This window comes from Gymnogyps californianus, chromosome 1, assembly GCF_018139145.2.
Source record: "Gymnogyps californianus isolate 813 chromosome 1, ASM1813914v2, whole genome shotgun sequence".
Classification (NCBI taxonomy): domain Eukaryota; kingdom Metazoa; phylum Chordata; class Aves; order Accipitriformes; family Cathartidae; genus Gymnogyps; species Gymnogyps californianus.
Window position 1 is genome coordinate 1,696,701 of NC_059471.1, and position 21,558 is coordinate 1,718,258.

At 42.3% G+C, this 21,558-nt stretch overlaps 1 protein-coding gene across 1 annotated transcript in view; it reads left to right on the forward strand.

Annotated features, from left to right (window-relative positions):
• FAM168A (family with sequence similarity 168 member A) overlaps positions 1-21,558 on the forward strand; it is a 214,454-nt gene that overhangs the window by 56,454 nt on the left and 136,442 nt on the right. The window lies entirely within an intron of this gene.

The following is a 21,558-nucleotide window of genomic DNA, read 5'->3' on the forward strand; positions in this document are numbered from 1 at the left end:
AATCAGCAGACTGGAGTAGAACACACAGTAGGTATGTGCTGCTCCTGTAAAGAATTGTGAGAGTTAGGTTTTTTTTAGTGTTTATTAGTCCTAATATCGTCTTAGTAAATAATTTATTTTTGTTTTATATTAAAAAGAAGGCAAAAAGTACTGCTTGTGTTCACTAGCTGCGTCCAAATCACTGGGTTGGCAAAGGCATGATTCCTGGTGTAAATTTCTGTCATTTGTCTGTAGACAGGCAAAAGATTTTCTAATAGTTTATGTTGCAGCCTTTCATAAAAGAAAGCTAGAAACCATTTTTTAAAATATAAACTTTGCAGTGTAATGTGGTCTGTAATTGGTTGGAGCAGGTTCTATCTTAATTATTTGTTTTTGTATATGGTGCCTAACATTATGAGACCTGAACAGGTCAAGCCCTTTAAGCATTTATGTATAAGAAAATCAAATATGTTATTATAGTGGTGTAACATGATATACAGCTAGCTATTAAATATGGACGTACCACTTCAGGAAATCCCTGTGCTGCACATGGTTATGGGCTGGAAAGTATGCTGGGCAAATGTCGCTGTACGCCTGCCCTGTGCTTAAATTTTCCCCTAGGTATTCACACTTGGTTGTTGCTGCAGCGAAGACACTGGGATAGCTGAAGGGTCAGTCTGACCCCATCCAGCTGCTCTTGTGCAGGAGTACGGAAAAAACAGGGTTGACTTTTTTTTTTTTTTCCCTTCTCTTTTATATGTTTTGCTGCTTGCTTAGTAACATGAACTTTAAATGTCAGCTGCCAGGATACCCACTGAGCGTTCTGCTCCCACTGAAGTCAGATTTGCTAAAAACCAGATGCAGACTGACACCAGCAGTGCCGATGGGTGCTCTCTGCTCTTGGATCCAGGGCACTGCACCGGGATCAAACACTTAGGTATACTGTGACCCTTATCCTTCTAATATTTTAGCACGTAGAAGCGCTCCAGCCCTGCTTTAGGAAAAACCTGCCCTGATTAGATGCCTGCTCTTTGGGTACGGACAAAATCAGGCTGTTGTTTCTTCCTCATCCCACCCTCAGCAACTCAACCTGTCTTAGGTGGGATGGGACGGAAAGTACCAAGCATTTCAGAAAAGCTTTGCTTCCTCCTTGCTTGTGCCAGTCTTGAAGCAACAACGATGGGCCCCTTTCCATCTCCCTCTTCCCCTTTTTGTTGAATATCATGCTAGAAAAAAGGATAAAGAAAAAAAAAAAAGGACCTTTATGCTGCTCCTGTCCTCTTTTTCTGCACACTGCCCCCCATAACTCCAAGTTGAAGCAACAGTAGGAGACACAGTTGGGGCTATGCTGCTTTTTCTGAGCCTGAGAAACAGAGGTCCAGGGCTGCAGAAAGGAGAGAGGCAAAGCCAAGGGTGTGCATTTGATGGGTTGTGAGGTAGGGAGAAACCAGAGGTCGGGGCTGAGTTGCTTAGACTGGAGAAGTGGGACTAGCACTGATGGGAGATCTAGAAGACAAGATGTTTTTTCAAATGAGAATATGTTGTTAAGTGTTGGCTTTGCATGAGAAAGAGAGCTTCTGGTCCAAGGGGCTCCTGGTCCAATTCTTAAGATTGGTCCAATCTTGGAGGAGTCTGTAGGCAGACTCCTCTCTTGGCTCCTGGTCCAATAAACTTAAGATTAAGAACCTTAAGTTTAAGCTTTGTGTGTGCCAGGTGACTGAGCTTCCACCTGGTTCCTGGAGGTCTTGAGAATGGAATTGATGGAGCCTGGGAAGATTTGGCTGACTAGCTACTAGCTGTTGTCTTCAAGTCCATCAGCGTTGCTCTCCAGGCTGTGACTGCTCTGCTTAGGATCTCCATCAGCCACTTCAGCCATTTACTTTTCAGGTGTCTTTATCTTGGATTGAACCTCCCCCTTTTAGACTCGTGGTGGTAAACAGTGTTCAGAAATCAAAAGGCGGAAGAAATTGAGTTAAACTCTTGAATGTGTGTGTGTGCCCAACCTCTTAACTTAGTTTACTTAGGTTAGGTTATTTCCTGCTCGGGAAGTACCCCACTCCCCCAAATCCGAAGTGGAACTCCAGCAATTAAATAGTTAATCCCTGTGTGTGTGTAAAATCCATGTGTATCTAAAAATACCTCTCTTATCTGTGTAATGGTTTGGTGTGATGTAAATATTTTTAAATGTGCTTTTACATTAGGCTGGTTTTTATACAGTGTGTGTGAATGGAATTTGGCATGTGGTTAACTGGGCCTGGACTGTATATATTTGCTCCCTTTACCTCAGCGTTTCTGAACTCATACGGAGAATTTCTGATCTTTAGTCTCCTGACCATTTACGCCAGTTTGGTGGGGTCCATTTGGTGGTCTTCATTGGGCTGGGAATGTGCCAAATCCAGAGATGAAGTGAAGCATCTTCACTCCAGCAGGTGATGGACACTTCTCTGCTGTTGGGGCACGGGTATCTCACTTAGTGAATTTTTTTAGTGCATAAGCAAATCCTTTGTTCACAGATCCTAAGTTTTCTTGAATTGCCAGCTCTGTTTTGGAGAATAAATTTCCTTTCAGGGAACATATGATATGGAAAGTGATTTCTGTCAAGCCAAGTTATGTACTGCATCCAGCTCTGGGGTCTCCAGTACAAGACAGACATGGACCTGTTGGAGCGGGTCCAGAGGAGGCCACCAGAATGGTCAGAGGGCTGGAACACCTCTGCTGTGGAGAAAGGCTGAGAGAGTTGGGGTTGTTCAGCCTGGAGAAGAGAGGGCTCCGGGGAGACCTTATTGTGGCCTTTCACAGAGACTTTTCACCAAGGCCTGTAGTGACAGGACAAGGGGTAATGATTTTAAACTGAAGGAGAGTAGGTTTAGATTGGACATAAGGAAGAAGTGTTTTACGATGAGGGTGGTGAGACACTGGAAGAGGTTGCTCAGAGAAGTTATGGGTGCCCCATCATTGGAAGTGTTCAAAGTCAGGTTGGATGGGGCTTTGAGCAACCTGATCTAGTGGAAGGTGTTCCTGCCCATGGCAGGGGGGTTGGACTAGATGGTCTTTGAAGGTCCCTTCCAACCCAAACCATTCTATGATTCTGTTATTCTATGTAGGTCTCAGGATCCTATGAGACATCATATGATTATTTAAGAGTGAAAGGAGATCCCTGTCCCTTGTTCCTGGTGGAGTCTAATGATGGTGGTACCAAGGACAGTGGTTCATGTTCCCTTCTTTCCTTTGGATCATGTTTAGAGGAGGGAAATACATCATATTAGAACATTAACAAAGTTTTAAAACATAGCCTTCTATCTAGTGCGGACATGTTGTGGGTTTTTAGCCTGTTTATTTCCGTGTGCTCCATGACACAGCTGTGTCTACGAGCACGCCTCTGAGTTAGGAGCGTGCAGCTCATCCACACGACTTGGTGTGACTGTATCTACACTGCAGTAGTGTGTAAGTAGATGGAGCATAAACTGGGGCTTGGGAATGTTGCCTGTTGCTTCAGAGCTCTTTAATTTGGAGATATTTCAGTCTTACATTCTAAGAGCTGAAGCTAGTAGCTGGTGAGAGAATGGCTGACACTCTTAGCTTGAGGTTGCTGGTTTTCTGATTCAGATGGTGGGCTTGAGGGAAGAAAAAGCTTGCTGTTGTCTGTGGGCTGTAATCGGTTTGATTGTGAGGGCAAGTCAGAGGACCGCTGTTTTCCACCATACTGCATCACCAAATCTGTGCTGAGTGTGTGACATGCTTGGGCATTTCCTAAGGATGCTCTTACAGCGAGCGGGAACGGCTGCCTCGAGAGCAGAACCCTCCAACGTGTTTCTTCTGTTCTTGTTCCTTTCGGTTTTGCCCAGCAACCTCTTGCCGTATATTGGAAGAAACAGGAACGTGGACGCTCTTGGTCCATAGTGGAGAATGTAGGTACTCTTCTTTCTCTTAAGCTGTATCTCCTTCATCTTTACACACAGTCTGACAGTCATGGAGCAGCAAGGCTCTCTTAAATGTACCTCAGCTGAGACAGTTCCAAGTCCCACATGGTGTTGGATTTTGGTTAGATTCCCTTTCTTCCCTCTCTCCCATGCCAGTCACAACTATTATAGGGTTTGGAAGGTTTTGGGATCTGTAATTACTTTGCCCATCCTTGCTTCATGGGAATTTTCACTTCCTGAGAAGTTTTTTTATTCCTTTGTGGACACTACTGCAATGCTGGATGTATCAGTGAAAGGAAACCCCCTCCATGATGTACCTAAATATGCTGTAACATATCACATAGGGAAACTTCTTCCTTGCATAAGATGATGAATTTATAAAGATTAATAACCCAGCATTTCATCCTAAGTAGCATTCTTGCAAACACTTCTCTTAGTCAGGTCTACTCCCTTAAAAAAACCCCCTCTTTTAATGTTTTCGCCTCAGTATATCGTGGCGGTCAGAGTCACCAGCTAATCACACACACACACCAACTGTGACTGCGGGTCCCCAGCCTGGGCTGTGTCACTCCCCACCCTACCCACTGCAGCTCTCCCGATGAAACCTGCGGTGTCCTTTGCCTGTCTGTGGTGCGTGATGAATGCTGTGCCACAGGGATTCGTTGTAATCGAGCGTCAGGATAGGAACGTCAGCCTGAACATCTCACGATGATTAGTTTGGGGCGTAGAGGAACTATTTTATTGACAAAGCGGCTTCGTGATTCTTTATGGCTGAATACTGCTGATATACAGTAATTGTTAGAGGAGTGAGACATCGTTAGGGAGATGACATTTCCCATAACAAGGAAAAAAAATCAACTGTCAAAAACTGATTTAAAAACAAAGGAAGGTTTTAATAAGATTTATGGACATAAGCAGCAGACAGGATCTCTGACACCAGACTTTTCAAGATGCTCTGGACTGACTTTCTACTTTTGATCTATAAGCTTATGTGGTATATTAAAGTGTGCTGCAGATATTGCCCTAAGGTATGTGGAGAGTGGACCAAAATACTTTTTGTCTGTCTACTCAGCCAGAAAGATGCAGTTAGGGTCTCTTTTCTTTCTCTGAGTCTAGGATGTGAGTCGTATCTACATCTCTTCTTAAAAAAACAAAGTATGTATCTTGAAAGCTTTGTGGCCTTGACTTCTTTTTGGACTGAGGTTTACCATGTGGGTATCTTTTTGTAGCCCTGTGATAGCTGCTTCTCTTAGAGGCCAGACTGATGTCCAGGAGACTTCCAAAGCGAAAGTCCCAATTGGCTGCTGCACAGAGAGCAAAATGGATTTCAGAAGCAACACAAAAATGGAGATCTGTGTTTCCTGACGAGGGGAAGAAGCAAAAACCTAATGAGAACTCTTCAAATGATGCATCGAAACGAGCGCAGCATGGTACAGAGAAGCTGCTGAAGGGCCTAGCCAAGTGGGCGATGGTAGGAGATCTACTTGAGGACAGATTTTCTATTCCTGCTGAAGAAGTGCAATAGCGTGCTCAGTTCTTGCAGTCTCTGTGGCTGAGAAGAGATTATAGGGAAACATCCAGTATGTTCCCTACACCTTTCTGTAGCGCCTTCCCACAGTGTTTGCTCCACATTTTTGCTCTCTCAAAAGCCGTGCTGGAAGCAGTGGCCTTTCTTTCAGATGTATAATTTACCACCTCTTCCCGGTGTGCCAGCCTTGTTTGTATTGATAAATGAATGTTCTCTGTGTACAGCCTGCAGATAATTCTGCTCGTCGAGTACAATGCTGCTAAATATACCTGTTTCTGATTAAGTGCATTTGAATTTGTGAGTTTGGTTAATAAGCTACACCTTTCACAGATTCTTTTGTTAACTCATAAAAGCTGCGTGTTCTGATTTATAGTGCCAAAAGGGGTAAACTGACATTAAAAGCATTAATTAGTCTTGGTTGACTGCACAAAGAATAGAGTTGGTGGGAGCCAGCTTTTGATTTAGCCCTTTGTGGGCCTTTGATTTTTGCCTAAGCTTGTTAAAGGGTCTCTATCTCTGGCTTTTTCGTGCTAGATTGTATAATTAGAGTTTAGGGTGAAATACAGTGATTGGGCTTGAAGAGCAAGAGCCCTGTACAATTATAAGCAATGAAGTTGTAAAGCAATTGGCCAGAACTTTACATATATTTTAATAGAGAAATGTTCTTTTTAACATGTGGATGTGATAACTTGGTATGGTTAGATTTGCAGTAACGATATCCAGAGGATTTGCTGGAAGCTGTGAGCACCCTTGGTAAACCTCAGACAGGATCTATTCTCAAGAACCTTGGATTTGCCCGTTGTGCGGTACTTCAGCAGCACGTGAACGTAATGGAAGTTTTGTAAACGGCATCGCAGGTGGCACTGATGGTTTTTCTTTTCCCCTACATCTTCACCCATTTCGTACAGGCTAATAGGAAAAAAACACAGACCTTGCAGCATTGCCTGGGTTTTGTACATGGAATCCCTACATTATAACATTTATGAGCGTATTTCAGTATATGGTAGTTTTTAGCCATCTATTCTCCACACAGAAGTTTGAAAAGTGATTGAAACGCAAATCGTAGGCTAAGTTTTTTTTTTAAATAGACCTTTCATAGTTATGCTTGACTGCAAAAAAAGAATACCATTGCTATAATTTTGATAATTGCCTCTGGTTTGTTTGTGAATTAAGATTTCCCTCTGTCCGTATAAAGTTTCCTTCTGTCTTAGATATTATCACATTAACTGCTCTATAAAAAGAATGTTGGACTGGGTTTCCATCCAAACTTGCTAATACTTGTCATTAAAGAGCCAACAGTTGCCCAGTGTGGTACCTCCCATACTGCCTTCGTTTCCTTTGTGTGACAGTGTGTATTATAACAGTTGACTGTGGGACTTGCTAACAATAACCCACTGTAGAAATGTTTTTTAAACATGCAAATATCCAGCTGCATATGAAAATCTCCACATTTCGCACTGTTGAACATCAGAGCTCACAGAAGATTTTGAGTCCTTAGATGAGGGAGAACGGTGGAATAAATCTGAAGCTCCTCAGCTTAACAAAAAGCCTTTTTTGGTTTCCTAAATAGTTATATGTGTATAATGACATACTGATGTCTTCTATTGTAATTTGTATTTTAAAAGATGTTTGTGCCGTGAAGTTGTCTGACGTTCTCTGTAGGCCAGTTCAGGATTTGGCAGCTTTGAAAGCATAATAGCATCTTCTTTTCCCTCCTCTCACCGTTAATTATGTCAGTAGAAACCTAACAGCAACTGGAGACCTTCTCTGCAGGTAGACGTTAATGATGGTTTTATTAGAGGGTATCACGGGTCGCTGCTGGAGAGAGCCTCCTGGCTTCTGCTGGAGTTAGGACACAGTGAGAGCTGTCATCTCTCTCCAGATACCCTCGTGCCCGGCTCCTAAACCTATGGTGTACCATTCAAAATGTGTCCACGTGCTACCTTTGGCCCCATGGCCGAAAGCTGCCGGGCTGTGGACTAGCGCATGCCCACACTTTGCTGTCAAGGTGATGCCTTTTTCCAACCCTATGGAAAATTCCCTTCTGTTTTAAATAACCATGTTTCTATAAGTGAATGTGGAAAGGGACCTCTGATTTTTGGTACCAAAGTTGTAAGGCAATGCTAGGATGGGTTTGGGGATTTTTTAATCATCTTCCTTTTGTTCAGAGTCCTTGCTTGAATCCATTTATGAATGGCAATGGAAATGGAAATAGAGAGCCATTGCAAAGAATTGTGATTATCATTCTGCCTGGTCCAATAAAGGGTTGGGGTTAGAAATAAACCTGTATTATTTGTTAAATGACAAATTAGGATTGTTATTCTTTTTTTTTTTTTTAATTCTTTTGAGAAGTTGTAATTTAAAAATCAGACAGCTGCACAAATAGTTAAAATGCTGAACATTTAACCAAGTGTCAAATTTTGGCTACCCAGTACTTCATCATGGGTTTCCAGGTTCTTTATGGAGATAATATGACAAAACAGACATTGCGTGCGGGTCCCCAGAAGCTCTGCACTGCTGTGTCCTCTGCAGCAGGACAGTGGTTTGCACCTCTCAGTGAGGCTGAGGATGAGAACTGGTACTAAAGCTCGCCACTTGTGCTTGGGTGGGATTTTTGTGTTTGCTCAGAGGTGGATGCAAAAAGAAGCACTTTCAGAAGAGGATGTTGCAATTAAAATAAAAAGCATGGCCTGCCCAAGTACATACCTGTGTTAGTGCTGGCAAGTGCATGTGCTGCTTCACCACCAAATGAGTCTTTGTTCCTGAAGGATTTTTCTGAGCACTTGCCTTGCTGAGTACCATCCTCTCGCTCTTTATCATCATTGTTCCAGTGACGAGTGGTGTTCCTCAGGGGTCGGTATTGGGACCGGTGCTGCTTAACATCTTTGTCGGCGACATGGACAGTGGGATCGAGTGCACCCTCAGCAAGTTTGCCGCCGACACTGAGCTGTGTGGTGCGGTCGACACGCTGGAGGGAAGGGATGCCATCCAGAGGGACCTGGACAGGCTTGGGAGGTGGGCCCGTGCGAACCTCATGAAGTTCAACAAGGCCAAGTGCAAGGTCCTGCACGTGGGTCGGGGCAATCCCAAGCACAAATACAGGCTGGGTGATGAGTGGATTGAGAGCAGCCCTGTGGAGAAGGACTTGGGGGTGTTGGTTGATGAGAAGCTCAACATGACCCGGCAATGTGCGCTTGCAGCCCAGAAAGCCAACCGTATCCTGGGCTGCATCAAGAGAAGTGTGGCCAGCAGGTCGAGGGAGGTGATTCTCCCCTTCTACTCCATTCTGGTGAGACCCCACCTGCAGCACTGCGTTCAGCTCTGGGGCTCCCAACATAAGAAGGACATGGACCTGTTGGAGGAGGTCCAGAGGAGGGCCATGAAGATGATCAGAGGGCTGGCGCACCTCCCCTATGAGGACAGGCTGAGAGAGCTGCGGTTGTTCAGCCTGGAGAAGAGAAGGCTCCAGGGAGACCTTACAGCAGCCTTCCAGTACCTAAAGGGGGCTTACAAGAAGCTGGAGAGGGACTTTTTACAAGGGCATGTAGTGATAGGACAAGGGGTAATGGCTTTAAACTGCAAGAGGGTAGTTTTAGATTAGATGTAAGGAAGAAGTTCTTTACTGTGAGGGTGGTGAGGCACTGGCACAGGTTGCCCAGAGAAGCTGTGGATGCCCCCTCCCTGGAAGTGTTCAAGGCCAGGTTGGACGGGGCTTTGAGCAGCCTGGTCTGGTGGAAGGTGTCCCTGCCCATGACAGGGGGGGCTGGAACTAGATGATCTTTAAGGTCCCTTCCAACCCAAACCATTCTATGATTCTATGATTGTTCCCTCTTGCTCAGGCTTTTTCTTTCATAATGTAAACAATTTCTAATGGTTCCTTCCTTCTCTGCTATCAAATAATGGCAGAAGAGAAAATTAGTAATAGCTGAAGACTTATTTTTCATGAGGCAGGCTGAGTTTTATAATAAAAACGATTGTTCCTTGCCTGCTCAGTTAGACATTAATGATAATTTGTCATCTCTGCAATATTTGCTTTTCGGAAAGAGTTCAAAGCATGTGCTTCTGCTTCAGATATTAAGTTTGCTCATGATTATTAGTGTAAGACAAGGCACGTGATATGCTATGGGGACTGTCCAGGAGAAATTTCCCCTTTCCTGGGAAGCTTGTAATCTAGACTAGAAGAGGTGAACTAGGAATTTGGGCTCATTTATTGGAGTTTGGGGAAAAGCCAGTCTTTAACAGGGATAGGGGAATGCGGTAAGTCAGCAGAGGACTGTGCAGGCAGGGCAGGTAGAGGACGTGGGCAGAAGAACAGCGAGGAGGTCCTAGGATTGAGTCTTGGCAGGAGGATGCTTTTATTTTCATAAGCCTTGTAAACATTGCTAACCTAATTTCTTCAAATAAATTACAGAGCTAGGTGGTAGGGAAAGCAGAGCAATTCTGCAGGGAGTTTAGTTTTAGATTCATTTAGAATCAGGAGTTAGACTTAAAACAATAATTAGGATTTAACCATTTGTTTTAAAACCTCATATCCTAGGGAAATCAGGCTTATGCCTTATGCTCTCTGTGTGAGCGTTTCCATTCTGCAAACTTTGGAAGTCTGATAAGGGAAGGCGAAGTCTCGGAGATGGTTAAATTCTTCTAGGTCTCATGAAAATACTGCGAGTTAAAGGAAGAAGACTTTTTGTAAGTGGGTAAAGTGGCAACGTGTATTCACACACAAGGCGACAGAAAATCTTCAGTGATCTGATAAATGCCCTATCATGGGAGAAGCTTTGTTTTGAGTTTCCACTTGACCAAAGTCAATTGATTTGAGAAACAGCTCCATGGGAAACCAATGTTCAAGGAGCTCCTTGTTTTCCATTTTCTTTGGGGTTTTTTTTTTGCGTGTCATTGAATCAATTCATCATATGTCTCAAGCTTTTTTCTCTAGGGAAAAAGGTAAAAGAATATTTTGAGTGTTAAGGTAAGATTATTAGAGTTAGGAGTGGGGTAGTTGCATGTCATTTCAGAAGTGTTATAGCTATTCAAGATACACTCTCCAAGAAACCTTAAAATAGGTATTTACTCTTTCCTTTCCTGGAAAAACCAAAACTGAGACCTGCTGCTTGGCAATTTGTCCACTTGTCTTCAGGAAAGGGTAGTGGAAACAGAATTTCCAGAATTGTGTTTAATGGGTTTAATTAGACTGGTGAAGGGGTTAGGGAGGACTGGAGGCAGGATTAGGAAGCTGTGGTAACAGGTCCTGGACAACCTAGAGAGAGGGAAGTCTCTCTGCCTTGCTTTTGTTTTTGGTTGGGGTTTATTTACTTACTTATTTGAATTAAAACCATTTGGAAAAATCTGGTAGTGCGTTCATACCCTAGAAGAAATCCTATGCATGTGTTTGAATGGCTAAATACAGAAAATGAGACATCTGGGAATCCAGCTACGCACCTCGAGAGGTGATGGTGGTTGTGGAGGACTTTGGAGTATTGAACTGTAAACGTCCTCTGCATATTCAGAGAAATGGAAACTGCCTTTAAACTGCATTTTTAGCAAAACTTGGTTCCTAACAGCAACACAGACAGATCTAAAATAACAAATATCTTTAGCAGCACGGAGATATTTAAGAGCTGGTTCTTCCCTCACTTATCTGTCAGTTTGTTTAGGCTCCCAAGTTTGTTTCTGCTGCAGTTGATAACATCGTTAGCGCTTGAAGCAGGGTAAAGAATGCAGCTCCTTGATCCAGTGCAGTCGCTGTTGATACTCCTGCCTGGAGAAGCAGCAAAATGCTTCGGGCCCACGCTCAGGTTCTGACAGGTAAAAACATTTCCATTTGCTTGAAAGAGCTGTATGCCCTTCTGTCTTCCCCGAACACATCTGAGTCCTTGGGGCAGTGAGTTGCCGGCATCTGCCTTGTTTGGTGGACAGATTTTTGGGCAAGAATGAAAGCCTTTGAGCTTCTATTTTGTTTTTCACTCTCAGTCAGCACATCCTCAGGGATAAGTCCAGCGTGTTGGGACCACCGGTGCACAGGGCATCGTACCGTCTGCAGGTACAACCAGGAAAGTGTGAGCCCGTCATCTCTTTTAACAGCCGCAGCCTGAGGATGTTTATTCACAGCTACCACAAATGTTTCGGTCTTTGACTTGCCGTCATTTGTTTTCCTTCCCCACTTGAAGGAAGTGGTTCTTTCCAGTTTGAGAAGCATTAAATTGACTCAACTACTTTGTTTTCTGAAGTAGCACTTTGAAGTGAATCTTTGAAGTTTCTTATATGATCTGGGATTCGATTAGACCACTTTTACCCAGCAGTCTCATAGCAGGGATTTTATTTGGGAGAATCTCACTAGCTATGTCAGCTCCAACAAGTATAAGCAGCCCTTCCTTCAATTTTAAGGCTATTACCTGCTCAGACAGTGCAGTAATTGAGGGAGTGGAATCATACCGATGCCTAATAAAAACAAGTTCAAGCTACAGTGGAATCGATTCAAATACAGGAGGAGAGGCCCTCTTTCTTGAAAACATTATATAAAGTCTGCTCTGTCCTTCTTCCAGACATCTGTGCTTAGATTGCTGTTTTCAAGTTGAGATGTTGAATAACCTAATAACGCCAGGTATACAAAATATTTAGCTGTTTTTTTAAAATATATATATATTTTAATATAAGGGGAAGGAAGGAAGGAGAAGGCACCTTTTAGTTGTGCCGTTTTTGATCCTAACTCGCACGGTTTTCAACATTCACTTTTAATACTTGACTTGTGCTTGAGCATGCAGACGTTATGGGGTCATCCGTGGTATCAGCAGAATCTCGCTGGTCAGCTTTTCGAAGCATGTCTCTAGCGTTAAGTCTCAAACTGGAAAGGTAATCCCCTCTGGAGTCTTGACCTACTCTCAAAATTACTTTCTCCTGCTCTTTTGAGCCTTTGGGTTCTATTCCAATGTTTTTTTCCTCTTCATCAAGACAGCTTGCTTAATTGCTGTGACTGCTAGGGAGAAATCTTACTCTCCTGTCTTACAGACCTCCTTTTCTTCAGTTCCTTCATAATAAAGCAGTTTCTGGAACAGGGCCAGGCCTTTAGCCCAAAGTGTCTTCTAGCTTTCATATCAAACGAGGGATCAAATCTTGCACAGCCAGATTTCTGTCCTAATCCCTCTTCCCAAAGACAAAGACGTCGGCACTGTCTAGACATCGGTGTTCGAAAGATTTTATTCGCTTTTTCTCATGTGTTAATTCAAGGCTGAGGGTTCCCTCTTTCTCCTTTTCATCCCACGTAATAGTCCCCAAAGCCTCCCAATCTACCGTTGCTCGATGGATGAAATCCCGTGTACAATTTGGGACAGAAGCGTACAATTTGTGAGTAGGTGGTCTGTGCCCCTTTGGAGCAGAGTCAATGAAACAAGATGTGGTGAGTTCTGGCTGGTGGCCCTCGTGGCGTATGGACTAGGCGTTTGTCATTTAAAATCTCTTTTTTTTTTCATATCAAATGCTGTATTCAATCACAAGATATTACACAGCAGCTGCCAGCTGCTCTTAACCTTTTATACTTCTTTTATGGCTTGCTTAATGCAACAGCCTTTCCTTGGATCCACGTTGTACAGCTTTTCAGGGGGGGAGTGGATCCTTACAAGCTACAGATTTTGAGTAGGAAAAGCTAACAACTTAGCTGGTTTCCCGGTCCTTTGAAATTTTCCTTCTACTGATGGCAGGTTTTGACCTGTTTTTTCTTTGAAAGTGTTCTGCTGGGAAGTTTAGCTAATGAGAGATCATTAGGATCCTATTTACCCTTGGATGTGGTCTAGTTATGGAGGTCAGGTACAAAAACGTTGGGAAAACTGAAGACAAATTGGTAGGGGAGCAAAAGCTGCCTTAAGAATGTAGTCACAAATTCTTTTTGCTCAATGTTCTCCCTCGTTTTGGAGACGGGTTCCTTACGCATATTTTTTTTCCATTTTTTTATGTTAAAATGTGGAAATAATGGTCTCCACTTCAACCAAAACAGCCGATGGATTCTCTTGCAGATGTGAAAGGCTTTTCCCAGTTTGTCAACCTCCGTGAGGAGGTATGCGTTGGATCCGTGAAGGTGCTGGCCATACTGATCCCCGCACCGAGACCCATGGCTGGCATGAATCTGCAAATGAGTGAGATGCTGCTCTGAGAGGAAGAAGTGTAATTAGGTGAATTAGAAGTTTAAAGGCTGCAGTTAGACATAGTAAAAACGTAAATGGGAGAAAACCAAACAAACTTGAGGCCATCTTCCTTGGCGCTTCGGTGTGCGCCTCTTGCCTGTCTGCCAGTCTTTCTGGATGTCACAGCTGGGGACAAGGAGAAACGTTGTGTTTTGTGTCTTGTATACAGCTGAGTGTGTAACTTCTAGTTAAAAATAATAGACAGCTTAATGTCAAGATTGCAAGTTCAAAAAGCATAATGGGACCGTACATCGCTAACTGCACTTTCATTTTGTTCTGTATAGATGTGGGTCTTTATCAGCATTATTTCTGTGCAGGTTTCTCTCTCTTTAAAAACACCATTCGTTTTGTGAAAGGTGCCTTGGTCTGAGGGCTAGGGCAATCTTGGGGGAATTAATTTCTTATAACTTTAGCCACCTAAAAGTGAAACACCTTGTTTCTTGTCTAGGCTCCTCTCATAGTTCATGGGGACACATAGACATCTGCAGCAAATGGTTATCCCACCTACTACAGGCAGTTGTGTTAAAATGGGGTGAATTTGTCTTTGAAGTTTCTTCCAGCTGATGATGGAGGACATCTAGACCAGTAACGTAGCTTAGATACCAAAAATTTAAATGGAGATAGTTAGGGAAGATAGGTGGTACCCTGCGAGTGTTGCCTACCTTGATGGCTACTATTGGATATACACATGTGCTTATATAAGATATTTAATTAAAACTAGTCTTCTTTATAAGAACCTAAACCAAGTATTTTAGATCAAATGATCTATCTAGGAATTGTACACTGGCTTTGAACCTGTTTCGGGTGGCCAGTATCCTATTTCTCTTTTCTTAAAGGGGGCACTGAGAGGACTCTTAGCTCTTGCTCAGGGAAGGAAAGCTGATCATAAAAATAATGCACTATCCTCCAAAAGCTGTACAAGACAGATCTATTACCATAGCGTAAGCTGCAGTCTCGTTTCTGAAGGGACTTCAAAATAGGCATTTTGGAAACGATCGTGGCAGCACTCTACATTTGCAAAGATGCTATTGCCTTGTCTATGGGCAGATCAGGTTTGAAAGGTATTTCTTCAGCAAAAATGCCTGGAAAAGAACTGAACAATTTGCTATTCATCACAAGTTAACAATGAAAAGGTTTGTCGATGGACTGTGAGGGTTGTTTCACAGGTACTGCTTGAGGATTATTTTTGTCAGTTCATTAAAGGTTTTGATGGGGATTTATAAGCTGATAGCTTTGAGTGCTCTGGTGGACTTGGTTTTGGGTTACTAAATATTTTGCATTTAATGTTCAAATAACATGGGATTTCAGAATCGGTAGCCAATTCTCTTGTTGATTTAAAAAGGATTATAGGCAGAAAGCTTACAGACTACGGAAAGTAATTGAGTGTAATGATGTTGTGTAGGAAGACCACTGCAGCTTATTCACCATCACTTGCTTCCTTTGATGCCTTCCCTCCATTTAGCGGTCTCTCCGGTCGGATTGATAATGCTGGCATGTCACCGGAGCATCCTCGGACTCCCTTCCCCCAGCTGCCGGCGTGGAGGAATGGCGAGTTCTTCTTGTCAGCAAGCCTGCTCGTTGCCTTCCAGAGCGTCTCGCTGTAATTCAGTTATGAATCATTGCTTTATTTGTCATGTCAAGCTCCAGCAGGACGGTTTAAAGTGCTTTTAGTCGGCAGTAATTTGAGGCACTCTGCCAAACCGTTCAGTTGTTGTCAGAGCCGGCGGTGGCTGCAGCTGATACGATGATAAAACGCGTCCTGACTGCAGATTATTGCCGCGGTGGCAGGAAGGCTGTTCATTTTTACATGTGGCAGGCAATAAGAGCTAATGAACAAGCGTATGAATTTGTTGGGTTTATCCCTGGGGATTACAGAGTGGGTGTAGGTATTCGAAACTATTAATGTATATATTTTACTGTCTTTTATGTTTTTAAAAATTCATTTTCCTGAGTGTTATTTTATGCTGAAAGTGTATCAGCAGAATATGGGTTTCTGTAGTGCAATCAGAATATTTTCTACAGAAGAGGAAATATGTATTAAATTTTTCTCCTCAAACAGAAATACAGCTTGCTTTAAGGGAAAAAATTCCTTTTGCTACCTTAAAATAATTTGTTGGGGAAAAATTACTTTTTTTGTATGAAGGTTTTGTGTCTGCAGGATCCCAGCTGAATGCCACGTAGGAATCAGCTGCTGCTAATGTTGATTTAAAAGAAAAATCAGAATTGCTTGGGCACAGGAGGTTATCAGTCAAATATTATTTAGAGAAACTGTTCTGACGTGCTGCCTTTAATACCTCACCAAGGGGTATAGATGGGCAATAGTATGAGTAGTGTGGGCAACAGTAAAATCATTACTTTTCTCCTGATCATTTAACTAAATCAATTTAGAGTAGGAATATCCGTGTTGGTAAAATGGGAGGAAAAAATTATCCATACACATATGTTGTTCTTTTTATCATCCCTCAGTTCCAGACCTCGCTGCCGATGCAAGGAGAGCGTTGCAGGATGCCTTGCGGCTCTGCCTTCGACTATATGTATTTTTTAAAGAGTTCCTCCTCCTTTCTGCTGCTTTGATTCTGCTTTTTCCTTTGAAAGCCAGACACGTAGCTGAACCTTCAGTTCTCATTATCGTTGTCATCTTTTGTGTCCATCTTTTTTTATTTTTTTCAACGCCACCTGTGAAATAGGTGCGGTTTTAAAAAAGAAAACCCAAATGCCAGGTTTATGATCTGGTTTTTGTATCACTCTGCCATGGCTCGCAAATGAGTGTCGGCCTCAGAATGGACACAAACGGGTTCACTGGCTCTGAAATGGTTTTGCAGGATGATAAATTTAAAGCAGGGGGAATTAAAATGTAAAGGTAATGCATCTGAGAAAGGGTGTCTCGCATCTGGAAGAATCGGTTGTCTCTTGCTGGCGCGGAGCTACAGGCAATTTTATGAGAACCAAATCGGAGCTTCAGATGCTGCTGTCCTCTCATATTAGCTTTTTGCCAGTAATGCAACCCGATCAAAATAACAACCTGAAGCACCTCACGTTCAGTATTTATGCTTGGGAATATTCAGTATGGGATGATGTTAGACGGTTGGGTTTTTCCGTGTGGCTGTTTTCCTGCCTCCCGAAGTTGAATGTGCTGGGAGCTTGGGGAGTTGTCATCTCATGCTGAAGAATAAGGCACAGCTATGAAAATCTTCAGACTTAGTATTTTCCGGAAAGAAGAATTATAAGGGAAGAAACATGCCTTTTCTTGGTTAGGGTTAGGGTGCTGCCCAGACTAACTGGGCAGTAACATCTGAAGGGGGCAAACGTGCTCTTAGAAGTCCCCTTTCTGTCCTCTGTTCCTCCCCATGTTCTTCAAGGCAATGATGGGTTTAATGGAGAAATGCTGTTAACTTCCAAAAAAATGAAGTGCATTATTTAACGCAGGTTTTTAATCAGTCTTTCATCTGGACACTTGGTTTTTATTGCGTGGATACAAACATTGCAGCATTCAACGAAAGAAGTCAAGAAGCCCCATTGCGAGTGACTTTGGAATAACTTTGGAATAGCCTGCTTCTAGGAGACCCTTTTAATACGTTTGAGTTGATGTTTATAAGTCCTGATACTTCAGATTTTTTACCTTTAAAACATGTGCATGTGTATGTATGTGAATTGATTTTAAACTTCAAATCTCTTCTTGAATCACACTAAGCTTTTGCCTACAGTGTTTAGTAGTGAGTTTGGCAAACTTGGAGTAAATTGCAGTTGAATTTTAATTTGTTCTCTTATCCCTTGTTCCTGTAGTGTATGGTGGGGTAAATAGTGGCATTTAATTTCATTTCTTATATTGTCTTTTTTTTAAGATACTGCTTTCATGCATGGTATTTTTCTCTTGAATTTAAACTGATGCAAACCTTTGTTTCTTTACCTGGGTAAATTTTTCCTAGCATCCAATTCATCTCATCAGCCACTTGAAGTGGAAAAGGAGAAGAGGTAGGGGAGAAGGGAAGGGGGAAATGTGGGTGTGTTGGGGGTCAGTACGTTACGCAGCTTCTCTGGTCCATGACATTTGAGTTCTTTGTGCTGTCTTCCATGTTCCTCATCCAGTTGTTCTTGTCACCATTGCTTAATAACTTCATGTTTTGATAAACCTTTTGTAAAATTATTAAAAAAAATATAATTGAGCCCTTTATATTTGTTGTCAGCTGCCGGTGCAACCCAGTATTATGTAGGATTATTGCCCATGTGTTTGGGAGGCTGCCTGAATACTTGACCTTGAAAGCAGCTTGCACGCAGAGGTGCAAGGGGGTGGAAGGGCAATGAGCTGCAGTGTCGCTCAGCTTTCAGGGGAATTTTCCCTGCCGTGCACATCACTGTCCTGCTCCAATTGCCCGAAAATATCCACCTTTCATGAGCCTCTTGGACATTTGGGTGTCTAGTTGAGCAGCAGTGTTGTGCATACACTAGCATGCTCAGTTTGCAGAGATTTTGGAAGATGCTGCTACCCAAGTCGTTCCTGCGCAGCTGAAGTCCTCATTATATATGAGCGGGATATATTATTTTATTCAGTATACACACATACTACCTTGCATCTCTCAGCAGATGATTCCGCTGGCTGCACTTCTATCAGGGCTCTCTGAATCTCTCAACTTAATTATGACTATTATGAATAATTTCATCTCTGCAAACATCACCTTATCTCTTTCGCTGTCTTTTCCAGTTTTAGCGCCGTGCACGTAATACTGCTGGTCCTTGTAAAGGATCTTGGAGCACCTTGCTGTTACCCTTTCAGGAGCCTGAAAAGCCAATGTTTAATACTAGGCTGCTTCCCATAGCTTAGCTGCTCTCTAATCCATGACAGTCCCTTTTCCTCTTATCCTGTAACTTTAGTTTTTTAATAGTGTCTTGCTAAGGCTTTTGTTAATAGCTTTTTTAGGTCACCCCCCCCAATTATGGACTCTTTAGTCATTACTATATAGCCACAATCGAAAGATTTTGTCTGAGCTATTTTGTTTCCCTTGCTGTGTCTGTTTATCTGAGTGTCGTAGGGCAATGCATCATTACAGCGAGTTTGCTTCATGTGAAATAAGACATTGGGTAGTTCCATGATAATCCTTAATACACTTGTTAGAGATAAGTACAAGTCTTCTGCTGTTATGTAGTGAGCGATTTGAATATGATAGTGTATTTTTGTAAACATTATGGACAGGTCATTCTAAGTTCTTCCTGAATTGTTAAGTGAACAGTCTTTGGTTTTATTGACTTTAGTATATATTTACTTTTTCTTCCATGTTGTATTTCGGTTGTAGCTCTCTGGAGAGGCCTAATCTTTCTATACTTGAAAAATAATACACATGAAGTAGATTTGTAATTGGTATATGCACTTTCTAGGCTGTTTGTGGTATTTGGTCTGTTTATGCTGCTCTTGGTTTGGATCTTGACTCGTTTGCTTCCCATAATCTTGTTTTCTGATGAGCCTTCTCGTCCCTGCTGTCCTCTTCTCCTCCCATTGGAGGTTCTGTTACCTCTCCTCAGGTAGACGACAGGCGGAGTCTATTGTCTGTAATTTTCTCACCTTTTGACTTAAGGCTCTTGCATACTATTATCCTTATTTTAAAATCCCCCTGTAAACAAATGCATCAAATTTCCACATCACCGTGCTCATTTGTAGTTGAAAACATTGGCCTCCATGACATTGTGACTGTTGGTACTTAGTGACCATAACTGTTGGTATTTTCAAATCCAGTCTTGTTATTTATGTTGTTTTGGACATTAGATGAAAGTAGCCTCAATTCTTAAATGCAATAGAAAAAGCTATTTCAAGAAAAAAATGCTTAAGTAACTGAGAAATTGCTTCTCTGAACTCTGCTGTGACAGTTGACGCCATTTACCTCCTCCCGTGTCAACCAGCTGGATATCGCCAGACCTTGAGCAGTTCCTTTTCCCATAACCAGTTGATGGCATTGAAGAAGAAAGACTGTTCTTACGTGCTGCGGGATCTACTTATGTAGAGACACCAGAAAACAGACAAGCTCTCTAACGCTTTGAAGGCCAGTGTGCTGGAGAGCTGATCATGGGGTCTCACCTTGTCGTTGCGTTGTCCATCGTGAAGTCCACGCACTGGTTAGTCTTTCTCCTACCTCACCTCCATGAGACAATGAATACGCAGCCTTTGGAGGCGTGTGGTTGGCAGTATTTTGAAGTCTGCTTGGTCCAGGTAGGCATAGATCAGTGATCAGACCTTTGGGAAGATGAAAAAGAGAGAGCAAAGGCAGAACCAGTATGCTTAGAAATGAAACAGCCCAGGAAATGATCTGTACATGTCAGTGCTGCAGGTTGCCTTTCCCGGCTGTGACGATCGCCTCTGGTGCACCAGATCCCACAGGCAGGGCTCAGCAGATGGAAACTCAGCCAGGTCTCAGGAGTCATGGCTTTCAGAGACACGGAAAGGAAAAAAATAAATAAAAAAGAGATATAAAAACATAATTGAAATGTAGTTTTGAAATGGAGTATCTTAAAATGGAGTCATTTTATACTGCTTCACACCCAAAAAGCCCACGTGCACAAACATCGAATTGTGGAGATCAGAAATCTACTCATAAGATGCTTCTGAAAAGAGGGTAATCGAGCAGATATTTAAGAGATAACAAGACAACATGTAACCATGTCACTCCAAGTAGAAAGTCCTTGGAAACAGCTTCAATTGCAATTTTTTCCTGTCCCAAATAAGCTTTCATTATTGGCAGTGAAGATCTGAAGTGCTGTTTGTTAGCAGAATTCACGGATGACTGACAGCATGCTCAGTCCTCTGAGTCCTCATGTTAAAGACAGTTCTTGCTGTTGAAAAATATATAAGAAATCCAGAAAAAAAACCAGGGAGTGTACAATATTCCCAAGTTAGGAACAGCACACGTGACTTTTAATGGTAGTCTCTTTGATTCTGGGATATAGGAGAAGTGGTATCTTTCAGATGCATTTCAAGGAGAGCCAGAACATTTTTTTTTTCCTGTTTTCCTACTCATCCAGAAATGCTTAGAAATGAGCAATTCCCCCTCTTTGTCTTGTTGATGGCTATTTTCTTCTAGTATAAGGAAATAGTTTCCACTTATATTAGAGCATTATCTCATACGGATGTGAAGCAGATTTCCATTTGCTGCTCTTGGCTAGAGAGGAAATAGTGAAAGAAATCTGGGGGAAGTTGGGGGAAGAAAAGGAAAATTTTAAGTAACTTAAACCACTGAACTGTGTGTTCTGACTTAGCCTGAAAATTCCTCATTTTTGGGGCGACAGTGATGAGAATAACTAAGGAAAACGCTGTGCCAGGTCTCGCTGATGGTGGTAGGTGAGTGCTGCTGTACTAACATTTTTGCTTTAGGCTGGCAAAGTCTCTTACTGCCGATAAAATGTTGAGCTGCGGGATGTTGTAATGCCTTCTCTGACTCTAGCAGTGTTAATTTTTAATTTTTTAATTATTATTAATGGAAGTATATTGGGGAAAGAGGTCTTTGTCAGACTGGTTATACAAAGAGATAATGCTGGTATGAAGCATCAGATATACCAAACCCAGAAATATATCTATCCTTGCTATTATTGAACTTGGAAAAGATTCAGTAATTTGGGTGGCCTACAGCTGTTTGTAAATGCCTGAGTCTTTTTTTTTTTTTTTAAAGTGGTAGAAAATTGCAAAATACGTAGGCAAAACATTATTTTCCCTTAAGTATCATGTTTTCATAAGCCCCACTAAGTGATGGTCCATTGGCAGCATTAAGACTAATCTAATGACTCAAAGCTACCGATGCAATTAGAACACACGAAGGATCAGTTTTTAAAAATCATGCTAGCTAGGTGCCTAGCTATTTAAATAGCACATGTATATAGTAAAAAAACTAAATTAAAAAAATTAGTAGAATGCCTTTGGGGGCTCCCTTTTCCCCAGAACTGTTAAATCCCTCTCCTAGAATAACTTCCAGCTTTTTCACCT